At 29.6% G+C, this 22,188-nt stretch overlaps 1 protein-coding gene across 3 annotated transcripts in view; it reads right to left on the bottom strand.

Moving 5' to 3' along the window:
- Positions 1-22,188, bottom strand: part of LOC132941836 (potassium voltage-gated channel protein Shaw-like) — a 221,284-nt gene that overhangs the window by 161,085 nt on the left and 38,011 nt on the right. For 2 of the 3 annotated variants that reach the window (XM_061010034.1, XM_061010037.1), the window contains exon 2: positions 14,926-15,036. The gene's annotated coding sequence lies outside the window, so the exon portion shown is untranslated. Of the gene's footprint in view, positions 1-14,917; positions 15,037-22,188 lie in introns of all 3 variants that reach the window. The other variant, XM_061010035.1, reaches the window with a different exon arrangement.

Raw genomic sequence — 22,188 nt, 5'->3', positions numbered from 1 at the left:
CGCACCAGCCTATTATTATTAGGACTATTCATAGCCTCGTAGGGCTTACGACATATAATATTCGTTTTCGTTGCAGGTATTCCGCTGTTGCCATTACACAACAATAATAGCTTCTATAATATTGCGCGCAAAACGTTATTTTCAAGTCGGGTTACCGCCCGGACACCGCACCTTACCTATGTAATTAATGTTTCTAATGTGTTAAAGAAACAAGGAAAACGCCGTTTCGACGGAGGTATTTACTCTGAAATTCTTCGCGTGCGCTAATATTATATTACGTATATAACAACGTTGAATATAATATTACGAACGCGACAAAAATGCCAACAGACAAACTTTGCTTCCGAAAGTTTCTGGTTGAAACATCGCGCGTACAACTGCATTTGCTCGTCAAAGACATACTACCTAAGATTATACCTACGATATTGCGCAAGGTCGTTTATAATATGTATAGTTATATTGTATTGCGATACGACATACGAATTCAAAAAAAAATACACCTTATACTATTATTATTACCGTTAACCTCACACCAGCATCACCTCGACACCATTGTCGTATTTCCTTAAAAGGCCCCAACGACGAATTTCGGTACACGCAGTACCGTAGTATATGATATGTTAAGGTGATATTAAAAATTAGGTACATGTTTTTGAGATACCTGTATTATATAAATTATATTGATGTTTCTTCTGTATTTAATTTCATCGTTGTAACAAATTTTTTGCATCGCTTTCGTGAAAGTTTTCGATGGGTTGCTTATAACTATATTATCATGTATCTTATACTATAATTTTATACTTCTTGTCCCGTACGAATTTCTGATTCCGATTTATAGTTAGGGTCTTTTTTTATGTCGCGTTCGTTCCACAATATTATCGTCAGTTCCCATAGCCTATAATAATTATATATGAACATTATAATAATGGGTTTTCCTTGAAAAAATTACAATTTTTTTAAAAAAAAACAAAGATAATATACGAATTTAGAAATTTAAAGTATTAGTATAAATAAGTATTTGCATGAAAAAATCAATATGATGTAAAAAAACATAATATGTATCTTTACCTATTTTACTATTGTAAAAAGTGGTTTTTACTATTGAAGTGGTTACTTCAAGAAGTAATAGCCGATCTTTGGTAGCATGTTTCGATGCATTTTTTTTTTATATACATTCGTAATCATATGTAACAACCAACTACAGCAGTCACATAATATGATTACATGACGTGAGTTACCTTTAGTTACCTCGGTATTCATATATATTTTAACCTTTAAATTTGAAGTATTCTTAGAATTTCATTAAAACGGTTCAACTTCAGTAACATTAAAAAACGCCGGTTAGAAGTTATCTCTTAATGGGCAGTAATGTAAACATTTGCGTAGTACCTGGTATCGGTACTATAGGCGAGTACCAACTTGGTATGCCGGCTGCTGTCCTGTCGTATTACGCGTAGGTAAAATAATAGAAATAAATTAAAAACAAATACGTTTCATCCCGTTTGCAATATTATACGTTTACGTGTATATTCAACGCAACTGTTGACTTAACCCCGGCTAGATTTTAATTTATAAAACAAACGTTCATTTTCTAACAATATGTACCTTTGTCGGTGTGTGTGTGTGTGTGTGTGTGTGTGTGTGTGTGTATGTGTGTATGTATGTGCGAGAGAAGGAAAATAAATGTTTCTGTATTATTATTGTTATTATTATATTTTTGTACATTTGGTCGTAAATCGGTCGCATTGTGTCGTTGTGTCTACCCACTCGAGCGAGTGGTTGCGCAGAAATTGTATTGATAACTTTTTCATGTTTTTCACACACCCTTTAATTTCCGTCTAGGGCGGCGAGGTGGTCGGGAGCAAGCTTATTCTTTTTGTTCGTCCGGCAAAACGACTTAACGTGAGGCGAAAAAAAAAAAAAAAAGAATGAGAAAAACTCGTCGAGTGGAAGATATATATATATAAAATTGACGATCAAGTGAAAAAAAAATAGAAGACGAACTCTGTTGGCCGGGCGTTATTATTACGAAAACCCTATTCCATAATGCCGGTCCGTGTTTGCTCGCAACAATATTGACTGGCCACTATGGATGAACGAGGCGAACCAGGGCAGTGGAATTATTGCGCTCGCCGGTCCGCCGAATATTAGGTATCATACCATCTGACCACCACTACGGTCTTGGTTATATTATTATTAAAACGTCTGCCGTCTTCTATTACACATTTACACGGTGAGTTTTTCGTTTTTATCGACGTGGGTTCTATTCCGTTTCATATAAAAAAAATTGTCCTCATCGCGCGCGCGTAATACCTACCAATTTGTCTGTTTTGGACGTTTTGTCGACGAGAAACTCGCGAGATTGATGATGACTTATTCCGAAGTAATTCCGTTGTAATGTTTTATACTGTTCACCCGACGACTACGTTTGTCTTTTCGGCGAAAAATACAAACCGGATCGATTTACCACAGTGCCACATATCGATTTCATTAATAAAATAATATGTTTAATGTGTGTCAGTGGAAATAATACGTAAGAAATCATAATACTACACATAATAATATAGTATTTCGATTGAAAATATTATATTTTTTCCGGACACTGAAGTACAATCTGCATTTTAATATTATTATATACAGATATGAACTCCCTCGTTTTTGAGCAGATATAATGAAAAAATAAATAAAAACATTCATCCCATTTTTGTGGACTGATAAAATTATAATTTTTTTTTACTATTCAAAAATATATTATATTATATTAAATAGGTACTTAAAAATACCCTATATTATACTTTATCCATAATACAAGTCTTAATAATGAAAGGTGATTATAATTTTAAGGGTATATCATGTAAGTTAAATATGAGCTCGAGAAATTTACAGATTTTAATTAATAACTATTTTAAAATTTATTTTTAATATTTTTCCCACAATACAAATTCAAAATAACAACTATGTAATGTATTATAATATATTTAGCATTTATAATTTTACACAAATGTCCGTGTCTCAAGCACTCACTTACAAGTGTGTGTACAGAACTCCAAAGTAAGATATTTATTTTGTTATATTACCCTGACTACGCCTTGTACCAGATGGTTCTGTCAACGAAAAAAGGCACTTAAGAGAATTATCGAAAAATCATAACAAAACTTGTATAACATCAAATTATAATTGATTAAACAATTGCATACGCATCAGCAACAAGTTGAATTCATAAAGAAAATAAACTATAAGTTGAACAACGTACCTACAACATTTATATTATGATTTAAACTGAAAAGGATTTTTAAAAAAAACTTTTTCAAATACACTAAAACGCAGATGCTTGAATATCGTGTAATAAACTTAAGTTTTTAATGCTCCGTATAATTATTAATATTACAATACAACACAATATCTGTACCTTTTTAAGTCATTATAATATTTATCAATACTACATTACTACTTAAAGTAATTACTATATTATTCAGTTTTATCCGTGGAGAAAATCTAAAATTAAATAAACCTTAAATTTACAGTATTTATAAAATTAACTATTGAAAATTACCTGTATGAAATGCCACTAATATTATTCATAAATAATCGTACGACTATTATCGACTCACATATTTTAGTTTACATGTATTATATTAATCCAAATTTCGAATAATTTTAAGTAAATATTAAATATACATCTTGTAAATCATTAAATTATTGAGTTAAGATGAATTTGAGCAAACTTATCTTAACAACGGGTTGCCATTAAACAGTTGACAGTAAAATCAGAAAATCAATACATTTAATTTTAAAATGACAAAGCTTGTGCATTTTTTGCTACACTTCTAATATGTTCATAAATTTGTTTTGAGTTTATTTTCACTAGGGGTTAACAATATATATTTTATGAACTAACGCTATAAATATTAAAATTCAGTACAAACATCCATGTCCAGATATTTACCTAACCCCTTCTAAAAATAAATTTAAAGGAAGCTTTAAGTGCCTTATTCGGATGTATCCACTTTACGTATTCATAGTATAAAAAAAAATTAAGGGTTAGAATAATAAAGACGTATTACGTTCTCCAGAAGAAATATATATTCGTAAAATTCCGATAAATCTGTTATGAAAATAATGTTTTGCATATAAGACGTAAAAATTGAAATATTTGTTTTTGTTTTTTTTTCGCCAGTTCCGAAAAGAATATTTCCAATACGTGACGAAAATTGTTGAGTGCCGAACTTCCTGGGCCACGAGGCCATCAATAATATTTTGACTGGACCGAATCGGCATCGTCATACTATTTCCGTACATATTTATAATCAGCTGTCAAAAATCACGAAATAGCAAGCATATAATAAAATCAGTGTTCCAATCCGATATCAGATAACAAAATAAATAGATATAAGACAGATACAGATACCTACATTTCAATTATAATTTTTTATTTTGAAATTAATTTCATATAACTTATCAGAAATCTTGTATTTGAAGACTTTTGACTGAGCAATAATTTTTTATCGACTTTTATGTCGAAAATGTCAAATGTCTATAAACATTTGAAAAAAAGACAAAATATTTTTAAAATTATACCAAGTGTAGAAAATGCTAATATAAACATTGAAAAAAAAAACTAAATCGATTTATTCAAAACTTTCTATATTGCGTCAAAATGATTATTTTTGGGTTATTTATAAAAGTGCTAATGTTTACTTTTGAACCCCCAAAGTAGGTACTAACTAGATCCAATTTCAAACAAAAAGACCTCCTTTAGTTGAACATCAAATCAATTTTACTTCTCCAAAAGATAATGATCTTGATCCATGATGGATATGAAAATAAAAAATAAAACACATCATTATTGAAATCAATACATTAATCGCCTCACTCAGAATCTAAAATAATAAACGGAAGTATTTATAAGTTAGCAACACTAAATTTTAAAAAAATTGATTAAGTTTGTGATTGTTTTATGATTCACTATATATTTTTACCAAATATTTATATTAATATATTCTATAGGTATGGTTTTAAAAATATAAATTAACGAACTTTTTCCGCTCGTAACCGATTTTTGTATAAAATAGTTTAGTATTGCGTTTAAAATATTTTTGAAACTTCAACAACAGTGACCTAGTCAATGGCGTAACTCGAAACCTACTATACAGCAGAACAACTTCCCCTGTTCATTATTTTTATTGTTATCATTATCATTGTTATTATTTCTTCAAGTTATTTCATTGAACAGCAGTCATGGCGTACAAATGCTTTTCGATTGTCGGTCAATTCAATACAATTGAATTGGAAAAAATTTAATTGCTCGGAATAAATTAAAATATACAGTAAGCCATATTACAGTAATATGGCTTTTTTTAGACAATCCATAAATTAAAAAATGCGCACACGATCAAATTTTCCGCGTACTTTGCTATTATATTTTTTTTGCAAACTGTATTATTATAGATGTGTATTGTTAATCTATACATTATATAAAATGTAATGTTTGTCTGTCTGTCTGTGTGTCATTTATACATTCCTAAAGGGCTGGACCGATTTTGATGACATTTTTCCTGTGCGCTTGAGTGGTTCCCAGGATGATTTAGATTCACAATTGGACCCGGCAGGTCCAACCCGGGGAGGTGCTCAAACGGGGATTTGGAGATTTACGGTGGGAATTTTCGTTTATAAATGGTTGCTATTGGTTATAGGAGAAATATTTAGTAGACATTAGTATTAATTATTTTATTGATTGCCATTGGTTAATCTGACAGATTACGTGCAAGCATGCATCAAATAGAATTTTCGCACATTGCCTACTTGATATGCTGTCGCACATTGTCCGAGATCCGACGCATAGTAATATTGCTTACCGGGGAGGCTGAGTTGCACCCAAAAGGAGTTGAACATTTGCAATTATTTAAAAGTTGTAATTTTTTACGGGCAACAAAGTGCGAGGGGTCAGCTAGTAGAGTATAAAATATTCAAATATTTTGACCAAATTTGCGTTGCTTAGTGAAACAAATACATTTATCGACACGGTGTTCGTAATGAGATTATACTTATGATGTTATAAATAATGAATATATGATTGATTTCTTCCTGTTTTGGATATTCTGAAAATAATATTGTATATGTACCTTTTTCAGTAAATCAATAATTTCTGACTGAGCAATAAACCAGGAAGCTAAGAAACAAATAGGGTTATTGTACGGTGCTAAAAAAATAATAAATGTCATAATATATAAAAGCACGCTACTTTATAAAACACAAAAATGTACAAGAATTGAACATTATTTAAGTGGTCGTTTATCAAAATGGTTTGTAGTTTTCAGGAAAGTCGCGAAGAACTGTAAAAAAACGTTATAGAGTTATATTTTTGGTCAACATTGAATTTTGACATTTTCATAGTGAGTTCCACTCGGGACCTTCGTTGAAAGGTTTATTATTAATAGGATTATAAACACCTACTTCAACCAATAATAATTTAATAGTTTGCACCACTATAATACTATAAAATTACGGTTTAATATAGTCAAATCACATAAATTGGTACGTGATAGGCTTATACGCACTACAAAATAATAAAATAAATTAACACTATTATTGGTACTGTCCGAAAACTTGTTTTACTCAGCTGTTACCGGAATTGTAAAAACCTAATGTCAGACACGCTGCAGTATTTTTGGTAAGTCTTTGCGTCGTTTAGTGCTATATATATGTATTTGTGTGTGTGTGAGTGTGTATGTAACCACAACTGCTTGAGATGAAATCCACGGAACGCTAAAACTATATATTATATAATATATAACGTTCACAAAGCCGGCAGGGTTATTCCCTACACAGTTTCAACATAATATATATTGTTAATTAAATACTACTCAAACCAGATTCCAACTACATACAAATAAAATAAATACTGATTTTTATTTGCAAAACTATTGCATATCAAACTTAATTTATGATTATTTTTTAAACACGTGTCAACATATTCTGTTTGTTTCGAAACGTGTTCAACACTCAAAACACTGATATATGAACCATCATGATGCATGGTCAGCCTTTAGTCGGGTTTTCAAACTGCTCCTTAAAGAAAATATAGTATCACTAATGTTTAAATAGATTCAAGACATAAAATCATTAGAATATGATCTAAAAAAGATAAAACGAGCACTTGACACAAAATAATAGCTATGTCTGGTAAAAATCTTTTAACTACAAACTACCTATAATTATTTGTCTTTTCAAAAGATATTAATAATCATGAACATATAAATTACTGTCGTAAATGTTGTATGTTTATTTTAAATTGTGTATAATTTATTGTATAAGGGAGCATTTAAACCTTACGGCGATCCATGCTTGTATCACACTTTGATTAGAACTTAGGAGATATTTCCTTATATTAGTATTTTAAATATGATTGATACATTTTATTCGGATTGTAAACAAATTACGACAACGAATGTTTGAGATCACTGAAGACTGAAGTATACAATGCCAAAATAATAATATAAATCCAATAATACGCTAATTTGGGTATTTTACTAAGATATTATGTCATAGCAATAAAAATAATTCCTCTATCAGAAAAATTATAATAATTTAAAACTTTTTTTTAAATAATAATATATAATTCACACGAAGAATTTTATTTGTTTCACTATTTTTTTCAGATGAATGCCAACGTATATCACCAGAAATTGATGTCACAGCGAGTGCGTCTGTCTAATACAGTAATGATTTCTTAAACGAATAAACGTGGACATTTAAATAAATTGTATGCTTAAGATTTATTAATTAAAAACATAATTGTTTTCGGGGATAAACACTGCAGTGGTGCTCGGGCGGCTCTGCTACATCGCACCACCTGTGAGCCGCAACGTCAGTCACCGTGGCTAAAATCATCCGTCTGAAGTAACTCGTATTTTGCGCCACCACCTGCTGACGCCTGTGTCACCTGTTCATTTTCCACTTTTGTGCACATTCACCGTTTTGTCGTATACCTGCCATGGCGTGTACCTACAGCTGTATAGGAGCATTAAGTTTCTGCCACGACATTTGCACGCAATATTCCTTCGCCCAAAATTTATACGCTATTAAAATACGTATAATGCATTTCGTTGGCACTTTGAGATACGATTTATCACACTCGTTGCTACCCTCTAAACTAAAATTATATGATGTCTGTGAGATGGGTAAGTCCGGAATGCGATGGGAATAATTTGATGCCATGTCATTATGTCTCATTTGTTTTGATTTTTATATAATATGATTACACATTTTCCAGAAATAACTATAGTCTAATCAACATATATTATTGGTCCCTACCACATAATATAGCATCATGATACTAAAATCCATCTTTCCCTACATGATTTCCGCAAAACCACAAATACCCATTGCAAAACTGCGATCGTACTTAAACTGAGAATATTAATTAAAGTTTGTGACCGTGACCGTATAATGTATATACGTAAGACCGTAGCGATTTATTTACATCTGGCTATCTATCATTTATATTTTACACTATAACTTAATATTATATACCATGAGTTGAACTTCACGGTCGAGCTGTTCCGATGTTAAGCCTGTTTCCGCACTCTAAACTTAACACTTATCCATTCACTGTGCGACTTCTATAATAGAGGTACCTTTTCATTAAACACTCAGAGTTCGTTACCGCATCTAGTTATAACGCGATTTCCGCAAACTAAAACCAATATCATAGGTACCTACTGTAATAGTATAATATAATATTTATATTTTATATGACTATAATGCTATATATATATATATATGTATTATATATTATAATATTGGCTACCAGATTTAGTGGACAATTTTCTGAAACACACATTCGTAGTACTTACGTTAATATCATATTATAGGTAACCCGAAAACTTGGTTAGGAAAGTACCTACTATGGGTAGATTTGTAATTTTTATTTTTAAATTATAATGCAATATATTTTTTTATAGGTAGTTTATCGATTTCTTTAGATAGGTACTTACACAAAAAATATAAATATAAATATAAAAATATTTCTTACATAACGTAAAAAGTATATTTTTATGATTTTTATTTACTCACAGAAATTAGTGGCCAATTTTACCAACATCTGGGGAATTGCCATTAATACACTATTATACTGGTTTTTTTTATATATTACTATCTTTTACGAGTATTATATATCTAACATTGTTTAATACAACTGCTTTTTGATTGACATTCAAATAAAAGAATAAATATTGCATAAACTTCTGAAAACGCAATCGCACAGATCGGCTAAATAATTGTGTTGAGTTGATCCAGAAAAATATGCTTTGAATAAAAATTGAAAAATTGAAAAAAAAAATGTATTTCGGAAAGTTTGTTTAGGTATAATGGTTATAATAATATTATTATATTATGTAGGTATATACCGCGTTGCTTCAAGACACAATAGTGTGCAAGCATCATATATTTGTTTTAATAATTCAAAACATTACGTTCGTTATTTGAATATTGTTTGTAAACCTGGAAAGTTGTTTCTGATAAAATAAAAGTTTCCAATCCGATATAGAGTTTTGTCTGATAATATCAAACCATTACACGCACGGGGTACGGATACGGCTGCCACAATAACGAAAATAAGAACATCTATTAATTATTTTGCATGTATGAATGTTATTATAGTATAGGTGCCCATGTAGAGTTTAAAATAATCCTATATAAAACCATAACTGTGTGCCCAGAAATTAGATGTTGCAAATTCGTGGGATAATTGGAACTCAAAATTTCAAATTATTTTCCTCAAAAATACCTTTGTTCATTACCTGTTTTGCGTAAATATATGTACTGAAATTATCTAATCTGACTTAAAAACATTTAACTAATAAAGAAATATTTCTCTACTGCACTGTAAAACAACGAGAAAATAATACGTAATAATAGACGAATATAATAAATTGTAGTAAGTAATAGTTTTAAGATAATAATTATATATGTGCATAATCAAAGGATAACAGAAAACTTATACTTCAATAGGTTTATACTAATTAAAATATATTTTATTTCGTTAAAATATTATTGATGTAACTTTCTGTTAACATGTGATATAATTATATAAATATTATAAACCGTGATCTTCACATACCTAATTCTTGTACTTGTGGTAAGCAGGGACGTATTCAGAATTTTCTCTCCTTAAACATTGTTATTTATTGTTATACCCTTCTTAAAAATGTAAATTGTTTAAAGTAAAAATTAAGTTTCTAGGTACCTACTTACATGATATTAAAATAAAAAAATAAAAATAAATACGCTTTATACATTATGTTTTATGTATTTAATTTTTTTACGAGCTTTTAAGGTTTATAATGTTACCGTGTTTCAATTCTCTGACGAAGTCTGGCTAAATATTTAGTATGCCGTACTGTTTATTCTTTCATCAATCGAATGTATCACCTGGGGTGTACCCCAACCCTCAAAATCCCCACTGGATCTGCTGCAAACGTGTTTACTGATGGGACAAGCGTAACAATATCGAATTAATGACGGATGAGTATTTGCTTTTAAAAACATTTTATGTTAATATAGATAGTATTCTTAAAAAAAAAGCAGACGTATTTGGTTTTGAAAAAAAAAACAGTTTTATAAATTAAATCGATTATTGTGGTTTATAACCATTTGTACATTTTGAAAAAAAAAATAGTAAAAACAAGTATTGTTATTCGAATAATCAAATAAATGTCTAAATCTAAATCATTTCTTGTTCGGCGTATTCCAAAGTAAAATAATATTATTGAATCTACCTGCCTATAAATAATATAATATATTACTATGCATTTATTTTACTACGTATACAATACCGAAAATGACAATAGGAGACATGATTGCAAATGGTATTCAAGGCGTATCTTTTCTGAAGACCGCACGAAAACATGACTTTACTTTGAATCAAAATTATTAGGACAAGCAGAATACCACGAGATGTTCATTAGAAATTAGAATATACGCAGCTGCAGTATATTGTTGTGCTAGTGCTTTGTTTTCAATCAAAGTAATTACACGATATTATATAAGACAAACACACAGAGGCGCCATCACTACACACAATATATACCATCCCGATATCCACTATTCGCACTTTTGCATATCATATATTCATTTGTACATTGTTTCGTCGCGAAATTGCATTCCACCGCCGCCATTGCATCCACTAAAGCCAATGCGTGTTGTGCGCGTGTGAAGAAATCGATGGCGCGTTGTCAATATATAATATATATAGTCGAAATGAATTTTTTATTGAATGCGCTCCTCACGCAGATTTTTCTATCACTTTGATTTTTCATTGCGACGGTCGTCACTCGTCGTGCACATATAGTATTTTATTATCATGATTTTTATTAGAAACAGTTTTCGTTTCAGTGTGCTTTTTGTACTCCTCGGTCGACGACAGGGTTGCGGGGAGCTATATATACAATTATTACCATACACATGTTATAGGAGTGGTAAAATATGATGATATTATGCGTACCTATAATATATGCTATAAGTTATAACGTTGTCGAATTCGCCATAATGAAAATAATGATATGATTTATTTACAGGCATATAACTATGTGTAGTTAATATTCATATACATATTATATACTATTATGATTGTAAATTGAATTAACATTTTATAGATGACAAAAATATATATTAATATTGGGTAGTCAATACAATAATGATTATCAATTATAATATAAATATTATTATTAATAATATTACCATATAAGGTATAACGAATATTATAATATTATATTATTTATATTGAAGTTATGAATGACAGAAGTCTGCTACCATGCTAGTTTAAACTGATTGGCTGGTAAATTCTAACATAACCTTAACATACGAATTACAAAATATTATAAAGTGAACTTTGTAATCATAGGGCTTAAATAATGCTGAAAATAATTTACTAAATATAGATACAATTAAGTAGGTAGCTACTTAAAAACAAATAACTTGGGCTTATTATTCCTTTTTTTGTATCGACAATGTATTGTAGTAACTTCATCTTTTAATTTAGGTAGATACGTTTTAAATTATATAAAAATGTTAATACGATTTTCCACCCTTCATATCTATCTGTTTTACAGTTCTCCATTAAATTGTAATACATACCTACTGCGGTTTGAGTCGATTAAAAATGTTTAAGCTATATTTATAAAACATAATCGTTCGAGCCAACAACGAAAACACTAAAAACTTTGAATATTTAATTTGTCAAGTCATTTGCCTAATGAATAGCTCACTTAACAATAAGTCTAATAATCCAAAACAAAAACATGTAATTGCAGCACCGTTTGAGCTATAGTAATAATCATTCGTATATAAATATTAAACAATCGTGCCATTTACCGGTGAACAGAACTACAGATGATAATAGCGGTTGGTCTAAACGTTATTTTAATGAATTGATTGATCGGATAGCTCAAATATTATAGAACTGTTAATAAATTATCACGATTATCGTAAGAGACAGGTTTTGGACATAAGTCGCTAGAACAATACAATGTAGCTCGATTTCACTAATAATACATCTAACCTTCGTGTTCTGCAGTGGATTAATTAGGCTCTGTGCATATACTGAGAACTAAGTACAAACGACAAAGTTTTGGTTTTAAAGCCATTAGAAACGTCGTGTACTTTGAAGAATGTAGACTTAATTGATGAATAATATATACGCTTGGAGGTGAAGGCGTACTCGTTTAAGTTTTGAGTGTCCCGAGTGCATATTATGGAGGTGGGTAATATGTGTATATCATATCCAACAATAATAATAAAAATAATATAGAGAATTATGATTAATGATACCCACCATAATAATATTATATGGCATTATTCGATTCCAAGTCAAAAAGACTTTGACGACGACTTTGATTTGATAAAACCATCGAATCAAATTTGCACACTGCATTTAGCTAGAACCGTATAGTTAGAAGTACTGGTGATTTTCAAATAGTTATATTTCCAAAGAAAAATTAATATAATGTAAACAATTTTTCAAATAAACAAGTATAATATTCATACAAAATATGATTTGTAATTATTAATATATTGCCGTTATTAACAATTAATTTTATAATTTCTTCAAGATATCAAATTAAAAATGCTGATTGATTCCAACTTTCCTATGTAAATATTATTGATGTCCGCCTTGTGTGACAACCAATCAAACGTAAGTTACTTGATTGTTTTCAATTTAGGGTGCAAGTATTAAATAGTGACAAAATATTATACATATTGTTGTAATACATATATGTCTATTAAATAATTATTACATTATAATAAATTCTGATATAGGTCGTTTATTTAATTCCACACTGAGAAACCAAATATATCGTATTTAAACTTTAGTGATTGCGTATTGGTATATGTGACGTCGTTATAATAATGCATGATATAGAAATATTAATATGTTGAATAATTTATATTATTATTATTTTGATTCTATTTAATGATATCTTGAAGTTTGTTTATGTATTTAACATGAATATGTTTTGTTATACAATATAAACACAATAATTAAAAACAAGAAACAAATAAAAACGATAATAATATGTGCGGAGGGGACGATTATGTCCGTAGGAAGTTGAATAAATCGGGTCTTTGAACAATTGGTGGGGTGAGGTGGAACAAGGGAGGAAATCAGGGAACGAAGATTAGGTGTATTCAAAAATCCGCTCAAAAGAGAGGAAATTAAATTGAGATGGACGTCAAATTACATCGATTCAACGGTGAAAAAGACAGTGCCTTTTATTTCGACCATTTTCGATTTTCAGCCTGACCCATACCGTTATTGTCACGTTCATTTTTTTTTAACTTGAAACGTCCACTTTGATTCGAACATTTAGAAAAAAATAAAAATAAATGTGGTTTTAGTTTGTAACATTGTAACTGCTGAAAACAATAATCATTATCGTTCACTGATTGTAATTTTTTTTTATAAAATGTGCATTTATTATTAGCAGTACAGTATAATATGCAATAAACGGTAAAAAAATGTTTGTCTAATGAATTCGCGCGAAATAAAATGTTGTGTCGGATCACACATGGTGTAAAAAAAAAACCACAAACTGTCATATAAGTGCAAGAAGCGTATTGTAATATTACATTAGACGATTTGTGAAAACGACGTCAATGAGATTCGGCGATCGCGGTGTATAATATAATATGGTAACGGAACGGACAGTCTTGTGCGGGATAGGAATCAACCACGACGTAGGAACGTCAAAAACTTTTGCACTGATCTTAACGGGAAACAATATGCGATATTAAATACGAAACCCCACGATAGCGTGCGTGTTTAGTATAGTGGTCAACAAAGAAAATCTCCGACGAGCTGTTAGTATTATTATTATTATTATTATTATTAATATTGTTTCGTCGTCGGTCTTTTGAACAGCGTTCGACTATAATCATAGTTCGTTCATAATAGTATGCCCTTTGTCGTTCTATACTCGCTTTGACGCGTCGATAACTTTTGAAGGCGGTTTTACGCGGATTGTGCGTCGCGGTTTTTAGATTAATTAAATGGCGAGCGATTCTTATTCTCCGTCGACCGGCTGCGGGCGATAACTTAAGATTTTTTTCCAGTTTAAAATACAAATAATTTATTTTCAATTATTGAAAAATATTGAGAAAAGACGAATTATTTTCAAATTCCACGTCGTTTCTATGACGTTGCTTGGTTCACTAAAAAATGAACATTCTATATTATACTATAAAATTGTAGTGTTTGTCGTCATCAGTCTATGACAACGTTCTATACGTTGTGACTTTGAAACGCATTTCGTACTAATTATTTTATGTGATAAGTCAGACATTTTTGTTTTCGAGAAAAAAAAATACAATCGCTTTAATTATCATGCAATATATATTATATATTCATTATAATATTTACCTACTTACCACATGTTCTGAATCGTTTCGGCGTTAATGATTTCGAAGGGGTGAGTATTGTCTGTGGGCGAGTACACATAATCGGCCGTCAACCTCTTCCACAACGGTAACGGTCGTGTCCTAAAAGGCAAACACAAATCGCGTAAGTGTGTTAGACGTTTACAAAGCATATTATAAAAGCTTTAAAAAATAATATATAATATATATATAATATACATAGTACATATAATATATTATAATGATGATAAGATTGTGGAAATAATAATAATAATAATAATACGTAAAACCACTCGAAATTCCCGAGCCACCGTAGACTTTGACGGGATCATAATATTATATATATGCCGTGCGCATAACAAATCCCTAGTTTGGCAGCTCTCCTTGACATAAAACGCCATAGATATTATTATCATTACTTATTTTGCCTCCGTGGGTTTTTATACGTTTTTTCGTGTGCATTTAAGTCATATACATATTTGTTTATAAGTACATTTTCTACGAAATTCTCCGACGTCTCACGCGCTGTGCGTTTATTTAATCGCCTCACCGTGTTTATGATATTACTTTTAAGGGTTACAAAATTCGCCCTTACACCTCTTTGATTACGCATCTTGTCCAATGGTTTTTTTTTACCATATTATTATTGTCAGTTTGTGAAAATTGGTGACCTGCACGCAATTTGCACTGACCTTCGAGTACAAGGTATCCGTGTGCCATATAATAATATAACCGTCGATGTGTTTTTATTTACGACAGTAATGTGTTACATATATTTTTTTTTTAATTCACAAATTTTGATATGAGATAAAAAAACATAAACATCAGTTTTAAGAAAAAATCTCAATAGTTTTATTTACATGATTTATTATTATTAATTGTTGATATTATAATTATTATAATTCTTATCATTATGCAAACGATTTTAGAAACAATATTTTATCCACGCAGTGTCAGGTATATGTTTTATTCTTCATACATTTATCACTAAAAATTGATTTTCCTTAGTATCACATTTTTAAAATATTATATTCTCTACTATTGCGTCAGGAACGAGACCGTTGGCATTATACTGTAAACGGTTTACGTTTAACTCAATGTGTATTTCGGACTTATGACGATGGATAACGTCTGTTTATTTTATGTAAATAATATAATAACAAAATCGAAAATGTTGTCGTAGGTATTTGGTTAAAAAAACAATTTAAAACGTTGATCGGATAATTATATGGATTATGTAAGGTTTCGGAATCCATTTAAAGTTTAATGAAAACTTATTTTTATTTGGTTTGGAAATATCTATATTAGTAAGTTGGTATGTCACGTTATCTAAACAACTACAATTACGATGTATGTTGTTGTTTCACAGTATAGTAAAGCTTTGCAATAATTCGCGTTGAACTATAGACATTTTTAAAAAATGTGTTATTAATTATAAAACATAAACATTCTTTTTATGAGTATTTCATACATGCTTTCATCGATTACTAATAAACAATATTGCAATTCTATAAGAAACGATGTTTCAGTTAGTTCATTTCGATTAATAATATAATTGGACCAGACGGAACAAAATACCCTAATTATTATATTAAAAAGTACCTATATTGTGTTAAATCTAATAAAAACTAATTATAAACAAGTGAAAAATGAACTAAATATGTGACTATTATTGTAAAGTGTCTTGTAGTGAAAAATATTATAATGAATAAACTTTCCTATTAAAATTATAAAACTATATTTTTTAATAACTAATGATTACCTATATATATATATATATATTAAATCCAAATTTAAATGTATAAGATCACTTTAATTTTTTTGAACTTTATGTACCTAAGTATTTTATTATTCTAATAGTTTAATATAGGTACTTTTAAACTTTTTTTTGTGTCAACAATATAGTATAAAATGCCAAAATCTTTTACTACTAAAATATAATTGTACATTGTTACTTCATGGTAAATTCATAAAAACGATATGAAAGTTGTAATTGTTTTTTTTTATTCCTGAAGTAATCTAACAAAGGTTTTTGACTTTTCATTTTAAAATTTAACAAAGGTTGATGTTTGTTGAGGATTTTAAGAGATTTTGCTGGTATCACAGTGTGCAAACTTGTACTCCTCTAACTCGTGTCGTGAACAGGCTAAACTCAACGTGTCTGATAATATGATAATGTATCGCTGGAGAGCGTTTTATCTATTGCAGTGCACTATAAAGTTCCATGGTGGTACATCCTATCACATTTCAAGTTTCCTTAAAAAGTTAAATAACTCAACAGTCCATGGAGGTAAAAATCCGTTATAATTTTTTTTTTCATATAATATCCACCCCGATATCTCTGAAATATTTTCATATTTATTAGAACTCGTACGATGTGCATTGTGCATGCATATAATATAAGTAAGATAATGGCCAAATGAAACATTGTATTTTTTTTTTATTAATTTAATAGTTAGGTGCGATCGTTTCAGACCATGCGTGCATGAGTTGCGAGTGTTTTTGAGACGGCGTTGTGCGCACTCGTGAAATTGATTGAAGGCCGTTTTTCACATTAAAATGTTTATGCCCAATGTTCTGGAATTTGCGCACACAACAACTTTGAAATGGTTTGGAGGCATTCATGTGAACGAACAATCGTTCAGTGGTGATGATTAAGCACTGTAAATATATACCTACCTATTATAAATTCCTATTTTCTCTCGTGATAGACTAGGTGTGACTAGGTGTACGTCTAGCAAGTATACTATGTGTAGCTACAACTGTGTCACCAAATGGCAAAAACTTTAACCGGAAAAGTTTCAAAAATATTACCATCCGTCCTTTTTCTGCAGGGAACACATTTGTGGATATTTATATCAGTAATAATCGTGGACTTCTGCATCAGATCGAAAACACATTGTTATTGATTCTTGACGATAATATGAACGCAGCGCGCCGATGCATGCAATTCGATTGACCCAGACACGTATTTGGTTCAACTTCAAATTTCTCAATTAATTTCTATTACAATTTTGACCATTTGTTAGTTGAAAAGAAATGAGTACTCGGTCATAGAAATGGCCCCGCACGATCTATGGGTTCCTGTGTGTAGTATTTTATTAAATTTAATTATCCTTTATCGAATATAATTATTGAAATTGACGAGGTAATTTATTTTGATTTCCATAAAAAAATATTACTATTCGACAATTTTACAAGCAAATTGATTTAAAATTTGAAACTATACAACTCAAATTCTATTAAAGAAGAAGTATGACGAGAAAGTTTTACCTCTACGACGTGCCGTATAAAGTAAAGCAACTCTTTACAATTCCAAAATGTAACGTTGTTCCCTTTGATGTCCCATTTATAACTAAATAATAATATTATTGTTGGACAGTTTTCATATTCAACATATTCAAATTACATTGAGCATAATATTATCATGTTTTTTGGTTATTTGTGTTGTTTTATTATAAGTTATAATAAAATATAATTTATAACCAACCAATAAAACTACGACTTTTAATTAAAAAAAAAAAAAAAAACGTTATATTTTAAATATGTAATAATAATAAAAATAATATTATTTTTAATTAAATAGTAAAAATTTTAAAACTAAATTTTAAATTAAAAAAAAAAAACAATTATAATATTATTCGTCACATAATAATTACTATTTTAGTCAAGTTTTCATAATTTATTAATTTTTTCTTAAACAAATTTCCTTTAATTTAAATTGAAGAGTTTATTATTAACGATACTATTTTAAATATTCAATTTTATTATAAATTACACAATAAGTGGATTTACTTTTGGATTAACCAATATTATGTATATGTAATTTACACTTTAGTTTATGCACAATTGCGTAACTGATAAGGTCCATACAAAACCAAAACAAATCCATTTTTATCAGAAATTTGGTTTAGATAAAAAGTATTTGATAAAAGAAAAATACGATCATATTTTTGCAAGAACGGGACAAATCCAACAACCAATATAGGAAATATAACGTAATTGGAACTGTCTGTTTTTTTTATTTTCTGGCAAAAAACCAGATAGTTCCAAAAGAATATTATAATGAACAGAATTAGTTCTGATCAAAATACAATATAGGTCCAAAAATTAAAATTATTTTATTTTCATTCTGAAAAGTTTTTGAAAAACGGAATCACATCTGGTTTTTACACGGATCCCATCAATTACTTCTAAGGTTGTAAAGATATCATATCCAAGGCATAAATATTGTCTAGTATGTTATACTTTTTTTTATACACATTTCAGTGTTTTTCCCTGGACTTTAAGAACGACGGACCCTGTTTACTTTGAAATTAAATTAATAAGATTCTTTTAACTGTAAAAAAACACGGAGACCACTCAACGTTTAACCGACGCATAAATCATCAGTTATCTACTTACCTTGAAAACACAGACGGCGTAGGTAAACAATATTATTGAACAAGTCGTTTATTATCCGTACTACGAAAAATTTCGTGTTTATCAGCTCAACTCTTGTTCCCCCCTACCCCCTCACGATCTAATTCACTCACAAATTTTTCCTTTTTCCGTCCACGGGTAAAACACAATACGATGGAAGGGGGGTACCAATAGGTACCAACAAACTAGGAAGTTTCACACGCACCGACTACAGTTCATGAGGAAATCAGCGTCTGTCACTTATGCATTATAATATTAATATATGCACACGTCGGCATGCGATTAATATTCTCTCTCGTTTCCACCCGAATAGTACCGTGACACCGTCGGCTATCGTATACCGATCAAAATATTTTGCAGACCATTTTTTTTTATAACAAACTAGCACACGGTTCGAATTTTACCATAACAATAATATGGTAATAACATGTGCGTATATTGTAAATATTGTTTCGAAGAAACGGTCGATGTGATTACACCAAGATCCTGCACAGTTAAAAAAAAAGGTTGTTTTTAACGACCTACCTAGTCAAAATGTTATATTAACGTTAGGTTAGGTTAGGTTTTATTTTTTTTCAACGTGCGCGCTTAGGCAGACATAAATCTCGGCAAACGATCGCTGACCGTCGCGCGTCGTCCAAAAGTAATATTTTTTTAGTCAATACCTGCTGTATATATTATTATATACTAGGTATATAGAGACTATATAATGCGGATGTATTATACATTTTTAGAGTACTTCTAGATGAAAAAAAAAAGGAAAGAAAGAAAGATAAGAATTTCACGATAGATACGAAAATAAACGACTGCTCCACTAGTAAAATTTATTATTCCATTTCAAAAACTTTACATAACATAGCCACTTAAATATAATAGGAAATTCGACACTTCAAACCGTTGGTCAATTTTTGAATATTTCCAGATCGTTTTCGAAATTATTTCAAAAACCAGACGAAATATAAGGTATTGGTGCGTAAAAATTTTAAAAAATGTTCGACTGTAAATTATGCTTTTGATTAAACTTTTAAAGCTTTTATCTTCAAACATGACGGAATGTGATACATATTATTTTCTATTAGTTTACCACATATACAAATAATAATTTGATCTGTCACAGAAGCTATCAATCCCTATTACGCAACCATAAAGCATGGTAAGTACTCAGAAAACCACTGGAAAATGAAAAAAAAATGTTATCTGATAAATACTTATAAATATGAGGATACCATAGACGGCACCAAACAATGGAAAGATGAATATACATTTTTTGATAAATAAAACACACTAAAGAATAATAAGAATATTTTGAAACGTTTTGTATTTAGTAATTTGTAGTGAAAAGGAGTAGACCGTAATACGTATGTCGAACGCTATAAAATGAGTTCAAGACCACCTGATACATAATTAAAACATATAAATATAGGTACGATATACTTCAAAATTTTAATAACATTTTGATTTTATTTATACTCTTTTAAAATATTAATTATCAAAATGTAATTTTAACATTACAATGTTCTTAATGTATTTCATAATTGACTGTTGTATTAAACTTTAATTTTCTCTAACGTTAATAAAGTCTATTTCAAATTTCAAATTATATAAAACAACATTGCTACAGCCTTGGCAATTTCACATTTTAAAAACCACATTTTATACTTCAGCAGTAGCTAGATTCAAGGGCTTTTGAGTAACAATAAATATTTCGATATTTTCGCTGTACCAAATTACGACGGAAAATACATGCTTCATTTCGTCGATTTTCCACGTTGATTATATTGTTATAATAATATCGAAATGTGTTTTAGGACAGCACGACTTAGAATATGCATAACCTTTTACTCGTATAAAATAACTTCTTATAACACTTTCTTTAGCAAATTATTATCGATTTTTCTAATTTAAAATAACATTCAATCAGTTTTTGTTTTTTTTTTTTTTAATAAAATGTCCACTATGTACTGTATTACATAAAAATATTATAGTTTTACGATTGAAGCGTATGGAGAATTTTTCCACTTGTATTGAGTGTAAAATGCACCACTATACATAATAATATTATTATATGCCAAGGTTTTTCGTCTAGGGATTGTTATTTTTGACATATTTTTTTTAATAACAATATCATTTATAACTATTGATCCACCGGCGCGTTGTATAGGCAATTTCGGTACTTCGGAGTACAGTTTGCTTTGGAACGGCATCTGATAATCTAATAAACTATTAGAATTTTAATATTATGAAATGTTTCATTATGGCGAAAACTATACGTGCTTATTACTCATGTGGCAACTGTTCAATTACTGTTATTTGAACAACGGGAATTTCACAAATTTTCAAAAGGATTTTTTTTCTTTAGTTATATCATAGATAGTTTTCATAATGGTCTGTTATCGATTTACCGCTTTTGTACCCATGTTCTAACTAAAATTAATTATACTGTACAACATAATATAATTTAATTACCAATAATAATTATAGTTATTTGTATTTATGACTTATATACAGTTACTGTAGATAAGTGCAATAAATATTTTCCCTCACCTACATAATACTTACTAGAACCACGATAGCAGAATAATGTCTTAAATAAAACCATTGAAAGAAAAATTATTTATTTATAGGGCAACGGACGGCTCTCGTTTTTAATCATTGCCAGCGTACAAGGGTATATAATAATATGTTTAATAACAATATTATACATGTATGACGGTCGTGCGAAAGTTATATAATATATGAGTATGTGACACAAATACACTGAACAATTCAATTTAAAATTTGAGAAATAAAAGTGTCTCGGTTATATGAAGAAAAAAACACGACATTTCGTTTCAGGCAATCATAACTTCACAT

This window comes from Metopolophium dirhodum, chromosome 3, assembly GCF_019925205.1.
Source record: "Metopolophium dirhodum isolate CAU chromosome 3, ASM1992520v1, whole genome shotgun sequence".
NCBI lineage: Eukaryota > Metazoa > Arthropoda > Insecta > Hemiptera > Aphididae > Metopolophium > Metopolophium dirhodum.
Note: the sequence above shows the minus strand (reverse complement) of the source record. Positions and strands in the feature narration are given on the sequence as shown.